This window comes from Schistocerca nitens, chromosome 10, assembly GCF_023898315.1.
Source record: "Schistocerca nitens isolate TAMUIC-IGC-003100 chromosome 10, iqSchNite1.1, whole genome shotgun sequence".
NCBI lineage: Eukaryota > Metazoa > Arthropoda > Insecta > Orthoptera > Acrididae > Schistocerca > Schistocerca nitens.
The window spans coordinates 94013859-94033556 of NC_064623.1; the positions used below are offsets into that span (position 1 = coordinate 94013859).

At 42.9% G+C, this 19698-nt stretch overlaps 1 protein-coding gene across 1 annotated transcript in view; it reads right to left on the minus strand.

The window, feature by feature from the left end:
* Window positions 1-7761, minus strand: part of LOC126210101 (organic solute transporter alpha-like protein) — a 168084-nt gene extending 160323 nt beyond the window's left edge. Inside the window, exon 1 of the mRNA XM_049939236.1 lies at window positions 7608-7761. The gene's annotated coding sequence lies outside the window, so the exon portion shown is untranslated. The remainder of the gene's footprint in view (window positions 1-7607) is intronic.
* Between the last annotated feature and the right edge of the window lie 11937 nt (window positions 7762-19698).

A 19698-nucleotide genomic window follows, 5' to 3' on the forward strand; every position in this document is an offset into this window, starting at 1 on the left:
AACTGCAGTAGAAAAAAGGAAGGTCGGGAGAAAACCTGTGCTGACAATACAGGGTGTCTCACTCAAATCTCCCTGATTTCAAGGACCCAGGGGAGGAAAACCACAGTAGATACGAAAATGAAAAATGCACCACATAGTAGAGCATCTCAAAGAATTTATATTCGCGCGTCAGATGTGCCAAGTATCGTCGCCAGAGTGCAGCATGGTCGCATGAAGTGAAAATGGCGACTCCACAGCAGTGCGCGCAAGCAGTAGTATGGTTTGCAGAAACAAAATCACCAAATATTGTGCAAAGAAATTATCGTCGCGTGTATGAATGTGATCCACCTGGTGTAAAAACAGTTAAGGAATGGTATCAGAAGTTTCTGGCAACGGCAAGTGTTCTGAAATATTCTGGCAGTGCACTTTACGGACTTTCAGAAGAGACAGTGGAGGACATCAGAGAAACGTTTCTCAGAAGCCACCGTAAGTCAATTCGTCAAGCATTTAGTCAACTTGATGTACCTCGATAATCACTGCATCATGTAGTTCACCAGTGTCTTCGTATGTGTGCTTTTTTTGTTTATCATCAGTCTACTGACTGGTTTGATGATGCGGCCCGCCACAAATTCCTTTCCTGTGCTAACCTCTTCATCTCAGAGTAGCACTTGCAACCTACGTCCTCAATTATTTGCTTGAAGTATTCCAATCTCTGTCTTCCTCTACAGTTTGTGCCCTCTAAAGCTCCCTCTAGTACCATGGAAGTCATTCCCTCATGTCTTAGCAGATGTCCTATCATCCTGTCCCTTCTCCTTATCAGTGTTTTCCACATACTCCTTTCCTCTCCGATTCTGCGTAGAACCTCCTCATTCCTTACCTTATCAGTCCACCTAATTTTCAACATTCGTCTATAGCACCACATCTCAAATGCTTCGATTCTCTTCTGTTCCGGTTTTCCCACAGTCCATGTTTCACTACCATACAATGCTGTACTCCAGACGTACATCCTTAGAAATTTCTTCCTCAAATTAAGGCCGGTATTTGATATTAGAAGACTTCTCTTGGCCAGAAATGCCTTTTTTGCCATAGCGAGTCTGCTTTTGATGACCTCCTTGCTCCGTCCGTCATTGGTTATTTTACTGCCTAGGTAGTAGAATTCCTTAACTTCATTGACTTCGTGACCATCAATCCTGATGTTGTTCCTCGCTGTTCTCATTTCTACTACTTATCATTACCTTTGTCTTTCTCCAATTTACTCTCAAACCATACTGTGTACTCATTAGACTGTTCATTCTGTTCAGCAGATCATTTAATTCTTCTTCACTTTCAATCAGGATAGCAATGTCATCAGCGAATCGTCTCATTAATATCCTTTCACCTTGTATTTTAATTCCACTCCTGAACCTTTCTTTTATTTCCATCATTGCTTCCTCGATGTACAGATTGAAGAGTAGGGGCGAAAGGCTACAGCCTTGTCTTACACCCTTCTTAATACGAGCACTTCGTTCTTGATCGTCCACTCTTATTATTCCCTCTTGGTTGTTTTACATATTGTATATGACCCGTCTCTCCCTATAGCTTACCCCTACTTTTTTCAGAATCTCGAACAGCTTGCACCATTTTATATTGTCGAACGCTTTTTCCAGGTCGACAAATCCTATGAAAGTGTCTTGATTTTTCTTTAGCCTTGCTTCCATTATTAGCCGTAACGTCAGAATTGCCTCTCTCGTCCCTTTACTTTTCCTAGAGCCAAACTGATCGTCACCTAGTGCATTCTCAATTTTCTTTTCCATTCTTCTGTATATTATTCTTGTAAGCAGCTTCGATGCATGAGCTGTTAAGCTGATTGTGCGATAATTCTCGCACTTGTCAGCTCTTGCCGTCTTCGGAATTGTGTGGATGATGCTTTTCCGAAAGTCAGATGGTATGTCGCCAGACTCATATATTCTACACACCAACGTGAATAGTCGTTTTGTTGCCACTTCCCCAATGATTTTAGAAATTTTGATGGAATGTTATCTATCCCTTCTGCCTTATTTGACCGTAAGTCCTCCTAAGCTCTTTTAAATTCCGATTCTAATACTGGATCCCCTATCTCTTCTCAATCGACTCCTGTTTCTTCTTCTATCACATCAGACAAATCTTCACCCTCATAGAGGCTTTCAATGTATTCTTTCCACCTATCTGCTCTCTCCTGTGCATTTAACAGTGGAATTCCGGTTGCACTGTTAATGTTATCACCGTTGCTTTTAATGTCACCAAAGGTTGTTTTGACTTTCCTGTATGCTGAGTCTGTCCTTCTGACAATCATATCTTTTTCGATGTCTTCACATTTTTCCTGCAGCCATTTCGTCTTAGCTTCCTGCACTTCCTATTTATTTCATTCCTCGGCGACTTGTATTTCTGTATTCCTGATTTTCCCGGAACATGTTTGTACTTCCTCCTTTCATCAATCAACTGAAGTATTTCTTCTGTTACCCATGGTTTCTTCGCAGTTACCTTCTTTGTACCTATGTTTTCCTTCCCAAATTCTGTGATGGCCCTTTTTAGAGACGTCCATTCCTTTTCAACTGTACTGCCTACTGCGCTATTCTTTATTGCTGTATCTATAGCGTTAGAGAACTTTAAGCGTATCTCGTCATTCCTTAGTACTTCCGTATCCCACTTCTTTGCGTATTGATTCTTCCTGACTAATGTCTTGAACTTCAGCCTACTCTTCATCACTACTATATTGTGATCTGAGTCTATATCTGCTCCTGGGTACGCCTTACAATCCAGTATTTGGTTTTGGAATCTGTCTGACCATGATGTAATCTAATTGAAATCTTCCCGTATCTCGCGGCCTTTTCCAAGTATACCTCCTCCTCTTGTGATTCTTGAACAGTGTATTCGCTATTACTAGCTGAAACTTGTTACAGAACTCAATTAGTCTTTCTCCTCTTTCATTCCTCGTCCCAAGCCCATATTCTCCTGTAACCTTTTCTTCTACTCCTTCCCCTACAACTGCATTCCAGTCGGCCATGACTATTAGATTTTCGTCCCCCTTTACATACTGCATTACTCTTTCAATATCCTCATACATTTTCTCTATCTGTTCATCTTCAGCTTGTGACGTCGGCATGTATACCTAAACTATCGTTGTCGGTGTTGGTCTGCTGTCGATTCTGATTAGAACAACCCGGTCACTGAACTGTTCACAGTAACACACCCTCTGCCCTACCTTCCTATTCATAACGAATCCTACACCTGTTATACCATTTTCTGCTGCTGTTGGTATTATCCGATACTCATCTGACCAGAAATCCTCGTCTTCCTTCCACTTCACTTCACTGACCCCTACTATGTCTAGATTGAGCCTTTGCATTTCCTTTTTCAGATTTTCTAGTTTCCCTACCACGTTCAAGCTTCTGACATTCCACGCCCCGACTCGTAGAACGTTATCCTTTCGTTGATTATTCAATCTTTTCCTCATGGTAACCTCCCCCTTGGCAGTCCCCTCCCGGAGATCCGAATGGGGGACTATTCCGGAATCTTTTGCCAATGGAGAGATCATCATGACACTTCTTCAATTACGGGCCACATGTCCTGTGGATACACGTTACGTGTCTTTAATGCAGTGGTTTCCATTGCCTTCTGCATCATCATGGCGTTGATCATTGCTGATTCTTCCGCCTTTAGGGGCAATTTCCCACCCCTAGGACAAGAGAGTGGCCTGAACCTCTATCCGCTCCTCCGCCCTCTTTGACACGGCCGTTGGCAGAATGAGGCTGACTTCTTATGCCGGAAGTCTTCGGCCGCCAATGCTGATTATTTATCAAAATTTAGGCCTTGGCGGGGATCGAACCCGGGACCGAAGACGTTTTGATTATGAATAAAAGACGCTACCCCTAGACCACGAGTCTTACAAAGTGCAAACTCTGCAACGACAAACCACGCCGACTACAGTTTCTTGCAGATATGCTGCAGCGTATTGATATGGATGCCAGCTTCCTGGAAATATGTTTAATCTCAGATGAGGCAACCTTTCATCTATCAGAAAGGGTTAATAGGCACAATGTTAGGATTTAAGGTTCGCAAAATTCGCACATTGTCATTGAACATGTTCGTGATAGCCCTAAACTAAACGTCTCGTATGGGCTAATGCATGACATAATTGTTGGACCGTTCTTCCTTGCAATGAGGTCAGTGTATCTGGGCATGTTGTAGCAGTTTCTGTATCCTCAGATGCAAGACTTGCAACCCAACATAATATTTCAACAAGAAGGAGCTCCGACGCTTTGGTCAACGGCCGTTCGCAAGTTCCTGGATAGGAAATTTCCCAGTCGTTGGATCGGACGCGGAGGACTCATTGCCTGGCCACCACGTTCACCTTACATTACGCCGCTTGATTTCTTCATGTGGGGATTCGTGAAGGACCGCGTGTATGCGACCAAAGTGGACGATATTCCTACATTGCGACGTCGTATCACTAATGCGATCGCAACAATAACAGAGGAACTGTTACAAAGAACTTGGCAAGAAATTGAATATAGACTCGATATTCTTCGTGCTACAAATGGTTCACATGTAGAGGTGTATTGATGATAAATAAATAAACTCTTTAAGATGCTCTACAATGTGGTGCATTTTTCATTGTCTTATGTACTGTGGTTTTTTTTCCCCCTGGGTCTTTGAAATCAGGGCGGTTTGAACGGGACACCGTGTAGGTTCAGAAATGGGAGAATGTCATTTACTGTACTGAAATGGCAAATAATTTTTTTCATGACTTGGAATGACAAAAACAGGATGGGTTATCCAACTACGGTTTTTTAAACTAAGAAAAATAGTAGTCGAAATCAATTGGTTTTATTTTCCTACAGAGACACAGTAACTAATACAATGAATAAAACAGATCCAAGAATTTCAGCTACGGTACATGTGAAACAGGGTGTCACACGAAGGTGCAGTTTATGACCAACATTATTTCATATACGGGATGATTCAGATGCCCCTAACGATGTAGTTGTATGCTACCCGCAATGTCGCTTCCGACAATCAAAAACCCCAGGCGAGATTTTCATATTCTCTTGCTCCCTACACGCAAACTATTACTATCACAGAAAAAATTAACAGGACCTTTCTGTAGGAAATTTAACGTAGTAAAATTTCGTACTGGGATACGTTTTCGTTAGAAAAATGTACAAAGGTAACCTTCAAACGCACCCCACTCCCACACTCAGCGACTGCCGGTTATGATTTCTAGTGTGTTGTTCATCGCACTCTCTCATACCACTGAACAAGAATGTACGACTGCCCGAATTATTTCCCACATTCCACCTTTTCTGGTCTTCGCTGACCGGCCTTATTATGCTCCCAACTTATCGAACACTTACAAATTGTAAAACTGATGTTTGTGTAAATTTTACCTAACAGTTTTGTGTATTTTGACAGCATAATATAAACAGTTACGTCGTTGTATTCTCCAGGCGTTCTGACTACGAAACTGCTGTGCTCGTAAGGGTTAAGTCTGGATCGAACTCTCAATGTAACTAGTTTTAGCGTAACGTTCGCAAAAGTCGTTTTTCTTTCGTTACTCTCACGATCCCGTTGAAATCATAATATTAACGAAATAGCAGACTATGGTTGTAGTGTAATAGCCCAATTACTAGACACCAAAAAAGATCGAATACCAGGAATAGTTCGTGTACTCGGAAATATTTGTACAGTGGCAGGAGTGAGTGCAACGAACAACGTACTAGAAGTGCTGAAAGTAGAGTGATGAGTGTGAGGTTGGAGATGCATTTGAAGATCACTTTAGTACGTTTTTCTTGAATAACTCGGAACCTGTGGCTTCCAGCGAAAACGTATACCAATACAAAATTTAACTACATTAAATTTCATACAAAAAGGTCCTGCTCATTTTTACTCTAGGAGTATTAGTTTGCGAGTAGCGAGTGAGAGAATGTGAAAATTTCTCTCGTGGTTTCCAAAGGCCAGATATAACATTGCGGGTTGTATAAAACTATATTGGTAGGGGCAACTGAATAACCCTTTATATGTAGACAATATCTTAAAAAATTGGAAACAAGAAGTACAACCAGGGTTACACATATTAAAATACGGAACTATAAACAACTGCCATTTTTCAGACGATCAGCGCCATCTAGCGGGCCAACCATAGCGCCATCTGGTTTCCCCCTCCAAGCTAGACAATTTTCGTTCTTTGTAGTTTTCGTTTGACGCTTATTTCGCGAGATATTTGGCCTGATCACGATCAATGGACGTAGTATTCGTAGCATTTGTAGATTTAGAGAAAGTTGTTGACTCTGTTGTCTTCAACAGGCAATTAAGTTATGTGTGTCTGGGGTGCCGGGGGGGGGGGGGGGAAGCGGCTAAGTGTCGTTGAGGTAAACCAAGGTTTGATTTTCAGTAAGCTGCTTCTAATGGGCGTAGGTTGCAGTAATTATGCGGAGATGAAGAGGCTTCCACAGAGTACGTTAGCGTGGAGGATTGCATCAAACCAGTCTACCTCCTAGCGTACACAGCTTTCAGATAACTTCCGGGAATTCAGCCAGTTAACACTTTCAGCGACCGCCGATATTTCGGCGGGAGAACACCCCGCCATTTTCAAGGCAAACTGCAACGGACAGCCGGCGTACATGCAAATTTAAAACCTCGGTTCTCGGGCTGAAGCAGGATAGATAACACACACACACACACACACACACACACACACACACACACACACACACAAACACACAAAACACTAGTGGCACCAAAGATGACCAGAGTCAGAGCTATCCATAGTGAGACTATGAATTCGCAGGTGAGGTAGGATTGACTCTGTCGCTCTGTTTTTTGACAAGGGAGAGAGCCGGATTCCAAACAGAGTTTAAACAGAAACCTCCATCTCTGTAAACGAGCTTGCTCGCTAATTTAATCGCAACTGCCTCCCTAATAACACTGTCCTAATAGCTGGACGTGCATGCCAATATCTCGGTGTTATTATATAACATGGGGTGACCAGTATCCAAGCAATGTTCGGCAATAGCAGATCTATTTGGCTGCTGTAATCGTGCGTGCCGTTTATGCGCAGTACATCGGTCCTCCACGGTCCTGATAGTTTGACCAATATATGCCATGCCGCAGCTACAAGGAATACGATATACACCCGCCTTACGCAGTCCAAGATCGTCCTCTAATTTTAGATGGAGGTCGGAAAACACATGTCACATCGTATTTCTGTAAAATGCGACCGATCTTGTCGGGCGTGTTTCCTACGTATGGCAAAAAGGCGGTAGACTTAGGTGTTGACTCAGAATTATCATCAATCACCCGATGTACAGTTGGTCGATAGCGCAACGCACGTTAAATCTGTCTATCACTATAACCATTTTGACAAAATGTAACTTCAAAATGGGACAGCTCAGCTACCGGCTACTGCATCCTAGCGTAGCACGGAAAACTAAAGTAGGGCAGCTACTTGTAATGGTTATCGATTTATCAACTGCTTCCGTCGTCACAGTAGAGAGAAATACCTTACCATACACGGTACTTGGGACACTCGCGTTACTAACCGTGCGAGAGAGAGTACTGACAAGTTAAAGAGATCGTAGGCTTTGGGTTCTGAAGTCGATGCGTTCACTTACCGAGAACCGTGGAAATAATGAAGTGCGGAGTTCTAATTCCAGCAACGCAAAAGAAGTCACTCTTGAGCCACAGTGTGAAACTGTGGTGGAAGGCGGGAGCCGCGCGGGCAGCGGCCGTGTGTACAAAGGTGGCGGTTTTACTGCACGCTAGTTACCGCTGCGATGGCCCGCGAGCCCAGGGCTTTGTTCGCGTCGTCCCCAAGTAAGGCTGACGAGAAGGCGCTTACGTAACGCACTGCTGGAGATAGTTCGCGGAAAAACCTGCACTGTACGTCCCTACGGCAAAATTACACGTCGTATGGAGACTTCAAAAGTAACAACTTCTCAGAATAGAATGACCTCATACAAGACAACATGGGAAGGTGTTATTGAACTTGTACTGTCAACTTCAGCAGTAGATTTCATCTCCTAGTCTTCTCATTTTTCGGAAACATAATCGACCATCTTATACAGGGTGGTACAAAAAGGTACGGCCAAACTTTCAGGAAACATTCCTCACACACAAAGAAAGAAAATATGTTATGTGTACATGTGTCCGGAAACGCTTACTTTCCATGCTAGAGCTCATTTTATTACTTCTCTTCAAATCAGATTAATCATGGAATGGAAACACACAGCAACAGAACGTACCAGCGTGACTTCAAACACTTTGTTACAGAAAATGTCCAAAATATCCTCCGTTAGCGAGGATACATGCATCCACCCTCCGTCGCATGGAATCCCTGATGCGCTGATGCAGCCCTGGAGAATGGGGTATCGTATCACAGCCGTCCACAATACGAGCACGAAGAGTCTCTACATTTGGTACCAGGGTTGCGTAGACAAGAGCTTTCAAATGCCCCCATAAATGAAACACAAGAGGGTTGAGGTCAGGAGAGCGTGGAGGCCATGGAATTGGTTCGCCTCTACCAATCCATCGGTCACCGAATCTGCTGTGAGAAGCGTACGAACGCTTCGACTGAAATGTGCAGGAACTCCATCGTGCATGAACCACATGTTGTGTCGTACTTGTAAAGGCACATGTTCTAGCTGCACAGGTAGAGTATCCCGTATGAATCATGGCGGTGAATCGAGGAAGTACAATACATACTGACGAAACTAAAATGAGCTCTAACATGGAAATTAAGCGTTTCCGGACACATGTCCACATAATATCTTTTGTTTTTTTGTGTGTGAGGAATGTTTCCTGAAAGTTTGGCCGTACCTTTTTGAAACACCCTGTATACAGCGATTTTTCCACGCTGCAACTTCCTGGCAGTTTAAAGCAGTGTACCGCCCGCGGATCCCGGAAGCTAGTCTTTCCCCAGGCTGTTCTGTTCCCTACTGAGCTATCTGGGAACGTCTCAGGATCCACACATACAGTAACACTCTCCCAAATTTCATAGATGCTCTTCACAATATTGGTACGCAGTACCTGTGTCAGGGTGTGTGTGGTAGGAAGGACAGGGCCAAATTGAACGTCATTCGTGTTGTGAACTTTCTCTTTATTTTAACAGAACATACTAAGCTAGTTTTATTAAACAATTATTGGAAAAACACCTCCAGTGGTACTGACTACTAAGAAACAGAATAATTTACAATCATAAAACTGTACCAAATTGATTAATAGCAGACAGATGAAATAAATAAATAAAAACTATATCAGTACAATAAAGGAGCTAAAAATTCTTTCTCTAAAGAAACTTTAAGATTTACAATCCAAACTGGAAGTATACTCCGCAAATAAGCACCACATAAGAAAATAAATGATAGACGTTGTAATGGTACTTGAATTACGTAACCATTACGGCACCTTACCTCAACCTCTCGATACCAGCAATATTCTACTGTGTTTTTGTAAAGTAGTTAACATATTTCTGTGACATCATTCAGATTTGATTTCATTAATGTAGAGGTACTTCGATACATCAATATGTATATATTGCAATGATATTATTCCTATGTGTATTCTTTCTTTTGTCACTATGGTCTTTGACGTACTTGAAACTCTGATTTTTGAGCGCGTAAGCGGTTATTAGAGAGTCAAGCTTTGGTCGTCATGCTAAAAAGACGCAAATTGTAGTCAGTTTATGAAATGTGAACTTTAACAGTGAGAAAGATATTTTCAAGTATGTTTTACATTGTGAAGTGATGTTTTGGAACGAGTTACGTGACATTGCAACAAAAGTAATAAAAAAGAAGTGTAGCTTAAATTCGGAATGCTGATTACTTTTCTTTTACATCACCATTCTCCTAACTTGCAAAAGTTTAGTCTTCAAGAATGGTTTATGAAACACATCTATAAAACTTTTGAATATCGCAGAATAACACCTAGGCCTCTTTGCATCTGAGCTTGGAATCATCACTACCTAGATTTTCGCCGGCCGCTGGTGGCCGAGCGGTTCTGGCGCTACAGTCTGGAACCGCGCGACCGCTACGGTCGCAGGTTCGAATCCTGCCTCGGGCTTGGATGAGTGTGTTGTCCTTAGGTTAGTTACGTTTAAGTAGTTCTAAGTTCTAGGGGACTTATGACCTCAGCAGTTGAGTCCCATAGTGCTCAGAGCCATTTTGAACAGAGATTTTCGACGATTGAGCCATGAGTTCACAACGAGACCAGTGTGGGAAACACGAAAAGGTGAGTGCCTAGTTTATCCATTATTTCAAGAAATGACATTATTAACTGTGTTATAATGACACTTGCCACATAATATAATTTTGTTGTTGCCAGAAAATGCAATATTTAGCAGCGTGAGCAACACTACAATCATTATTAATTTTTGACCTTTGTTGTGGTAGGGTCGTTAGAACGTGTTACGTTATGCAGATGATACTGCTATAGTCACGAAGACAAAAGAAGATCTAGAGGAAGTTCTCAGAACAATGGAAAGGATTCTATGCAATCAGTATGGAATGAGAATAAACAAGAAAAAGACTAAAGTGATGGTACGCAGTTGTTGTTGTGGTCTTCAGTCCTGAGACTGGTTTGATGCAGCTCTCCATGCTACTCTATTCTGTGCAAGCTTCTTCATCTCCCAGTACCTACTGCAACCTACATCCTTCTGAATCTGCTTAGTGTATGCATCTCTTGGTCTCCCCCAACGATTTTTACCCTCCACGCTGCCCTCCAATACTAAATTGGTGATTCCTTGATGCCTCAGAACATGTCCTACCAACCGATCCCTTCTTCTGGTCAAGTTGTGCCACAAACTCCTCTTCTCCCCAATCCTATTCAGTACATCCTCATTAGTTATGTGATCTACCCACCTAATCTTCAGCATTCTTCTGTAGCACCACATTTCGAAAGCTTCTATTCTCTTCTTGTCCAAACTATTTATCGTCCATGTTTCACTTCCATACATGGCTACACTCCATACAAATACTTTCAGAAATGACTTCCTGACACTTAAATCTATACTCGATGTTAACAAATTTCTCTTCTTCAGAAATGCTTTCCTTGCCATTGCCAGTCTACATTTTATATCCTCTCTACTTCGACCATCATCAGTTATTTTGCTCCCCAAATAGCAAAATTCCTTTACTATTTTAAGTGTCTCATTTCCTAATCTAATACCCTCAACATCACCCGACTTAATTCGACTACATTCCATTATCCTCGTTTTGCTTTTGTTGATGTTCATCTTATATCCTCCCTTCGACGCCATCCATTCCGTTCAACTGCTCTTCCAAGTCCTTTGCTGTCTCTGATAGAATTACAATGTCATTGGCGAACCTCAAAGTTTTTATTTCTTCTCCATGGATTTTAATACCTACTCCGAATTTTTCTTTTGTTTCCTTTACTGCTTGCTCAATATACAGATTGAATAACATCGGGGAGAGGCTACAACCCTGTCTTACTCCCTTCCCAACCACTGCTTCCCTTTCATGTCCCTCGACTCTTATAACTGCCATCTGGTTTCTGTACAAATTGTAAATAGCCTTTCGCTCCCTGTATTTTACCCCTACCACCTTTAGAATTTGAAAGAGAGTATTCCAGTCAACATTGTCAAAAGCTTTCTCTAAGTCTACAAATGCTAGAATCGTAGGTTTGCCTTTCCTTAATCTTTCTTCTAAGATAAGTCGTAGGGTCAGTATTGCCTCACGTGTTCCAGTATTTCTACGGAATCCAAACTGATCATCCCGGAGGTCGGCTTCTACTAGTTTTTCCATTCGCCTGTAAAGAATTCGTGTTACTATTTTGCAGCTGTGGCTTATTAAACTGATAGTTCGGTAATTTTCACATCTGTCGCCACCTGCTTTCTTTGGGATTGGAATTATTATATTCTTCTTGAAGTCTGAGGGTATTTCGCCTGTTTCATACATCTTGCTCACCAGATGGTAGAGTTTTGTCAGGACTGGCTCTCCCAAGGCCGTCAGTAGTTCCAATGGAATGTTGTCTACTCCGGGGGCCTTGTTTCGACTCAGGTCTTTCAGTGCTCTGTCAAACTCTTCACGCAGTATCGTATCTCCCATTTCATCTTCATCTACATCCTCTTCCATTTCCATAATATTGTCCTCAAGTACATCGCCCTTGTATAGACCCTCTATATACTCCTTCCACCTTTCTGCTTTCCCTTCGTTGCTTAGAAGTGGGTTTCCATCTGAGCTCTAGATATTCATACAAGTGGTTCTCTTTTCTCCAAAGGTCTCATTAATTTTCCTGTCGGCAGTATCTATCTTACCCCTAGTGAGATAAGCCTCTACATCCTTACATTTGTCCTCTAGCCATCCCTGCTTAGCCATTTTGCACTTCCTGTCGATCTCATTTTTGAGACGTTTGTATTCCTTTTTGCCTGCTTCATTTACTGCATTTTTATATTTTCTCCTTTCATCAATTAAATTCAATATTTCTTCTGTTACCCAAGGATTTCTACTAGCCCTCGTCTTTTTACCTACTTGATCCTCTGCTGCCTTCACTACTTCATCCCTCAAAGCTACCCATTCTTCTTCTACTGTATTTCTTTCCCCCATTCCTGTCAATTGTTCCCTTATGCTCTCCCTGAAACTCTGTACAACCTCTGGTTCTTTCAGTTTATCCAGGTCCCATCTCCTTAAATTCCCACCTTTTTGCAGTTTCTTCAGTTTTAATCTAAATGTCATAACCAATAGATTGTGGTCAGAGTCCACATCTGCCCCTGGAAATGTCTTACAATTTAAAACCTGGTTCCTAAATCTCTGTCTTACCATTATATAATCTATCTGATACCTTTTAGTATCTCCAGGGCTCTTCCATGTATATAACCTTCTATCATGATTCTTAAACCAAGTGTTAGCTATGATTAAGTCATGCTCTGTGCAAAATTCTACCAGGCGGCTTCCTCTTTCATTTCTTAGCCCCAATCCATATTCACCTACTGTGTTTCCTTCTATCCCTTTCCCTACACTCGAATTCCAGTCACCCCTAACTATTAAATTTTCGTCTCCCTTCACTATCTGAATAATTTCTTTTATTTCATCATACATTTCTTCAATTTCTTCGTCATCTGCAGAGCTAGTTGGCATATAAACTTGCACTACTGTAGTTGGCGTAGGCTTCGTGTCTATCTTGGCCACAATAATGCGTTCGCTAAGCTGTTTGTAGTAGCTTACCCGCCTTCCTATTTTCCTATTCATTATTAAACCTACTCCTGCATTACCCCTATTTGACTTTGTGTTTATAACCCTGTAGTCACCTGACCAGAAGTCTTGTTCCTCCTGCCACCGAACTTCACTAATTCCCACTATATCTAACTTTAACCTATCCATTTCCCTTTTCAAATTTTCTAACCTAACTGCCCGATTAAGGGACCTGACATTCCACGCTCCGATCCGTAGAACACCAGTTTTCTTTCTCCTGATAACGACATCCTCTTGAGTAGTCCCCGCCCGGAGATCCGAATGGGGGACTATTTTACCTCCGGAATATTTTACCCAAGAGGACGACAGCATCATTTAATCATACAGTAAAGCTGCATGCCCTCGGGAAAAGTTACGGCCGTAGTTTCCCCTTGCTTTCAGCCGTTCGCAGTACCAGCACAGCAAGGCCGTTTTGGTTATTGTTACAAGGCCAGATCAGTCAATCATCCAGACTGTTGCCCTTGCTACTACTGAAAAGGCTGCTGCCCCTCTTCAGGAACCACACGTTTGTCTGGCCTCTCAACAGATACCCTTCCGTTGTGGTTGCACCTACGGTACGGCCATCTGTATCGCTGAGGCACGCAAGCCTCGCCACCAACGGCAAGGTCCATGGTTCATGGGGGGGGGGGGAGGGGGGGGGGAGTGCCCGACCGAGACTCGAACTCGGGACCTTTGCCTTTCGCGGGCAAGTGCTCTACCATCTGAGCTACCGAAGCACGACTCACGCCCGGTCCTCACAGCTTTACTTCTGCCAGTATCTGTGAGGACCGGGCGTGAGTTGTGCTTCGGTAGCTCAGATGGTAGAGCACTTGCCCGCGAAAGGCAAAGGTCCCGAGTTCGAGTCTCGGTCGGGCACACAGTTTTAATCTGCCAGGAAGTTTCATATCAGCGCACACTCCGCTGCAGAGTGAAAATCTCATTCTGGAAACATCCCCCTGGCTGTGGCTAAGCCATGTCTCCGCAATATCCTTTCTTTCAGGAGTGCTAGTTCTGCAAGGTACGCAGAGCTTCTGTAAAGTTTGGAAGGTAGGAGACGAGACACTGGCAGAAGTAAAGCTGTGAGGACCGGGCGTGAGTCGTGCTTCGGTAGCTCAGATGGTAAAGCACTTGCCCGCGAAAGGCAAAGGTCCCGAGTTCGAGTCTCGGTCGGGCACACAGTTTTAATCTGCCAGGAAGTTTCAATCATTCAGTTGGCCGAACGACACTTACATAAACACATTTAAGTAATCTAGTAATTACTTAACTGACAAATTAGCCAGTTAACACTTCAACATTTTACATGAGCTAGAAACAAAAAAAAATTAAAAGGGGAGTTGCAGTATGCGCACAGATACTCAGACCAGCTATACAACCCCGTCGTGGCAGGGCGTAGTGGTCTCGGATAGATTAAGTGGTACAGGACCACCTGCACACGCCTGGCCGTTGGGCCGGGAGCGGAATAGGCTGCGCTTTCGGACGTTGCGCCTGCTCTATGACAGAGGCTGATTTCATCCAGGTCCTACCAAAAGAAACACAAATGGTAGCCGAACTAACAGAGGAATACAGAATTTAGTACAGGAATTGGGGCAGCAAATCGACAGTAAAAGTTATAGCAACAAGAGAAACGAGTAAATAATTTCCCAGTTAGTTAACGGAGTCAAATAGAGATGATTGAAGAAGAAGAAATGAATAAAAAATACGTGTTGCGGCTGGGACTCGAACCGGGGTCTTCTTGCTTGCTGCGCAGAGATAATAACAATTACGCCACCGCAGTACAATGGTCAATCTACCTCAACATCTACATCCATACTCCGCAAGCCACCTGACGGTGTGTGGCGGAGGGTACCTTGAGTGCCTCTATCGGTTCTCCCTTCTATTCCAGTCTCGTATTGTTCGTGGAAAGAAGGATTGTCGGTATGCCTCTGTGTGGGCTCTAATCTCTCTGATTTTATCCTCATGGTCTCTTCGCGAGATATACGTAGGAGGGAGCAATATACTGCTTGACTTCTCGGTGAAGGTATGTTCTCGAAACTTCAACAAAAGCCCGTACCGAGCTACTGAGCGTCTCTCCTGCAGAGTCTTCCACTGGAGTTTATCTATCATCTCCGTAACGCTTTCGCGATTACTAAATGATCCTATAACGAAGCGCGCTGCTCTCCGTTGGATCTTCTCTATCTCTTCTATCAACCCTGTCTGGTACCGATCCCACACTGCTGAGCAGTATTCAAGCAGTGTGCGAACAAGTGTACTGTAACCTACTTCCTTTGTTTTCGGATTGCATTTCCTTAGGATTCTTCCAATGAATCTCAGTCTGGCATCTGCTTTACCGACGATCAACTTTATATGATCGTTCCATTTTAAATCACTCCTAATGCGCACTCCCAGATAACGTATGCAATTAACTGCTTCCAGTTGCTGAGCTGCTATTTTGTAATTAAACGATAAGGGATCTTTCTTTCGGTGTATTCGCAGCACATTATACTTGTCTACATTGAGATTCAATTGCCATTCCCTGCACCATGCGTCAATTCGCTGCAGATCCTCCTGCATTTCAGTACAATTTTCCATTGTTACAACCTCTCGATATACCACAGCATCATCCGAAAAAAGCCTCAGTGAACTTCCGATGTCATCCACAAGGTCATTTATGTATATTGTGAATAGCAACCGTCCCTGCGGCACACCTGAAATCACTCTTACTTCGGAAGACTTCTCTCCATTAAGAATGACATGCTGCGTTCTGTTATCTAGGAACTCCTCAATCCAATCACACAATTGGTCTGATAGTCCATATGCTCTTACTTTGTTCATTAAACGACTGTGGGGAACTGTATTGAACGCCTTGCGGAAGTCAAGAAACACGGCATCTACCTGGGAACCCTCTGAGTCTCGTGGACGAATAGCGCGATCTTGGTTTCACACGATCGTCTTTTTCGATACCCATGCTGATTCCTACCGAGTAGATTTCTAGTCTACAGAAAAGTCATTATACTCGAACATAATACGTGTCCCAAAATTCTACAACTGATCGACGTTAGCGATATAGGTCTATAGTTCTGCACATCTGTTCGACGTCCCTTCTTGAAAACGGGGATGACCAGTGCCCTTTTCCAATCCTTTGGAACGCTACGCTCTTCTAGAGACCTACGGTACACCGCTGCAAGAAGGGGGTTAAGTTCCTTCGCGTAATCTGTGTAAAATCGAACTGGTATCCCATCAGGTCCTGCGGCCTTCGCTTTTGAACGATTTTGATTGTTTCTCTATCCCTCTGTCGTCTATTTCGATATCTACCACTTTATCATCTGTGCGACAATCTAGAGAAGGAACTACTGTGCAGTCTTCCTCTGTGAAACAGCTTTGGCGGTGGTGTAATGGTTAGCATTTCTTCCTAGTAGGCAAGAAGATCACGGTTCGAGTCCTGACTGCAGCACAAATTTTAATTCATTTCATCTGCTTCGATCATTATCGTAGATAATGAAGAGATTTAAATGTCTCAGGGAAACATTTACTTATGAGATCTCCTATGGTATAGGACTTTCCCATTACGTCCAACGCTGGGTTGCTAGTCCAATGTCAGAGAGCCCTGGCAGTAGTGACAATGTAAGGAAAATAAGCAGAAGATATGAATTGAAGTTTGCGTTGGGAAGGGCACTCAACTTTGGTAGTTCGTGCAGCAATATTGACAATTGCACTGCAGTGGTGTAATGGTTAGCATTTCTGCCTAACAAGCAAGAAGATCCGGATTCGAGTCCCGGCCGCAGCATTTCTTCTGCTTCGTTCATTATCTACGACAGTAAAGAGACTTAAAAGCCTCAGAGAAACATTTCATTATAAGATCAAATCAGAGAAACTTTTAAGTCGGCAAAAATCTAAACACAGTTCCAAATACGGTTACGGAGCAGGAAGTTAGACCGCCAACCACAAACTGTACCAAAGGTGCACCACGTGATCGAGGGGTAAACAAACAGCCACGCGAAGCGGAGTGCTAAATCCCAAGCAGACGCGTTCGGTTGGCTAAAGAACCACTGGCTAACATAACCTTTGTAATAACGCTACAGCCACGGATAAGATAGTAGTGACAAACTCAAAACAAAGTCCTCACTGAGAGAGACCTGGTAATTAAGATTAAGAGGCACCACCCTTACCAGCAATTAAAAAAAAAAACACAAACTTGGTAGTATAAACAGCGAATAAGACAATAAACGAAATGGTGCGCTCCAGTCATGGTACATGCAAGACGTGGAACACGAAGGGAACCCATTTAATATATAAATGCGTGCAGCCGCAATTCCGACGCCTTACAGCAGCCAACTTGGAAGCCGAGACCGAAATTCGCAAATAGCAGAGTGCAGCATTAAGTAAAGAAGCAAATTCAGTAGTTTTAAAGGAGTGCACAAGCCACCTTATCGCCTAGAGACGGAAGTGGGATCAAAAACCAGAAGTCTGGTATGGAAACTGGCGTGCATCTCGAACAAACAACCAGAAAACTACCGAACTAACCAATCAGAACACTGGTACAGGATATGGCGATTATAGCTACAGTGACTCACAAAAGTATTCGGCAACCAGTGTTATGTTTTATTTTTACTTCATTGTATACGGGCATTACCCATTACAGGAGTAGTCTCGGCACAAAATGGTACAGGACTACTTAATAAATAACAGAACAGCATTTTCTTATTTGTAAACTTAACTCAAACAACATAAACAGTAATAATAAAGAAACATGCCCACTATTATAGCCACAAAAGTTTTCGGGCGGCAAGTACAAAAATCACAACCTTGTACATTTTAATACCTTGTATGCAGTCCTTTTTGTTTAATCACTTATTCCAAGCGTTTAGGCATGCTATGAAAGAGCTTTCGCATATAATCAGGGCTTATTTCCCGCCATTCTTCCGGTATTCGTTCCTTTAAGCTTGTTTTGATGTCACTGGTGTCTGTCGTACTTTTCGCTTCAATTCACTCCAAAGATTTTCTATTTGTTTCAAGTCTGGACTCTGAGTTGGGGTATCCAAAACCTTAGGGCAATTATATAGCGCCCATAGTCTCACAATATCCACTTCATGCTTCGGATCATTGTCTTGATACAATTTGAACGTCCTCGAAAGCCCAAAACTTGTAGAACTTTGCGGTAAGTTCTCTTTTAGGATGTTGAGATACTTATGCGTCTCCATTGTACCTTCAATGAACGTTAATTCGCCCTCCCCAGATGACGACATGAAACCCCAAATCATGACACCCCCACCACCGTGTTTAACTGTGGGTTGCAGATGCTTCGATTGAAATTCATCACGTGGTTCTCTCCTAGTAATAGGTCTACCGTTTGAGGAGAACATCTGCACTTGACATTCATCGACAAAAATTACTTCGTCCCACCAACTGACACTTTTATTTACGTGCTGCTCCGCGAAGTCCAGTCGTTGCTTTCTATTCCTCCATTTATCATAGGCTTCTTCCTGCTTACTCGGCCATTATACCCGTCCCACCCGACAATTCGTCGGACTGTTTCAGGGTGCGCGCCCTTCCCATATTCCTGCTGCACTGCGGAAGCAATTTTCGTTGCCGACAATCTTGGATTTGTTTTAATTTTTCTTATTACTCCGGTATCCTCTCTTCTGCTCGCAAGGGAACCTCCCCATCGCACCCTCCTCAGATTTAGTTGTAAGTTGGCACAGTGGATAGGCCTTGAAAAACTGAACACAGATCAATCGAAAAAACAGGAAGAAGTTGTGTGGAACTATGAAAAAAATAAAATATACAAACTGAGTAGTCCATGTGCAAGATAAGCAACATAAAGGATAACTTGAGCTGAGGAGCGTCGTGGTCGCGTGGTTAGCGCGAGCAGTTACTGTAAGGCCAGGTCCTGGGTTCAAGTCTTCCCTCGAGTGAAAATTTTAATTTTTTATTTTCAGTTTATGTGACAAACTCCTATGATTTCATCACTTTTTCGGAGTGATTATCACATCCACAAGAAAACCTAAATCGGGCAAGGTAGAAGAATCTTTTTACCCATACGCCAAGTGTACAAGTTAGGTGGGTCGACAACATATTCCTGTCATGTGACGCACATGCCGTCACCAGTGTCGTATAGAATATATCAGACGTGTTTTCCTGTGGAGGAATCGGTTGACCTATGACCTTGCGATCAAATGTTTTCGGTTCCCATTGGAGAGGCACGTCCTTTCGTCTACTAATCGCACGGTTTTGCGGTGCGGTTGCAAAACACAGACACTAAACTTATTACAGTGAACAGAGACGTCAATGAACGAACGGACAGATCATAACTTGGCGAAAATGAAAAAAGTAAACTTTTCACTCGAGGGAAGACTTGAACAAAGGACCTCTCGTTCCTCAGCTGCTCACGCTAACCACGGGACCACAGCGCTCCTGAGCTTACATTATCCTTGATGTTGCCTATCTTGCCATGGACTACTCAGTTTGTATATTTTGCTTATTTTTTTCATAGTTCCACACAACTTCTTCCTGTTTTCTCGATTGATATGTGTTCAGTTTTTCA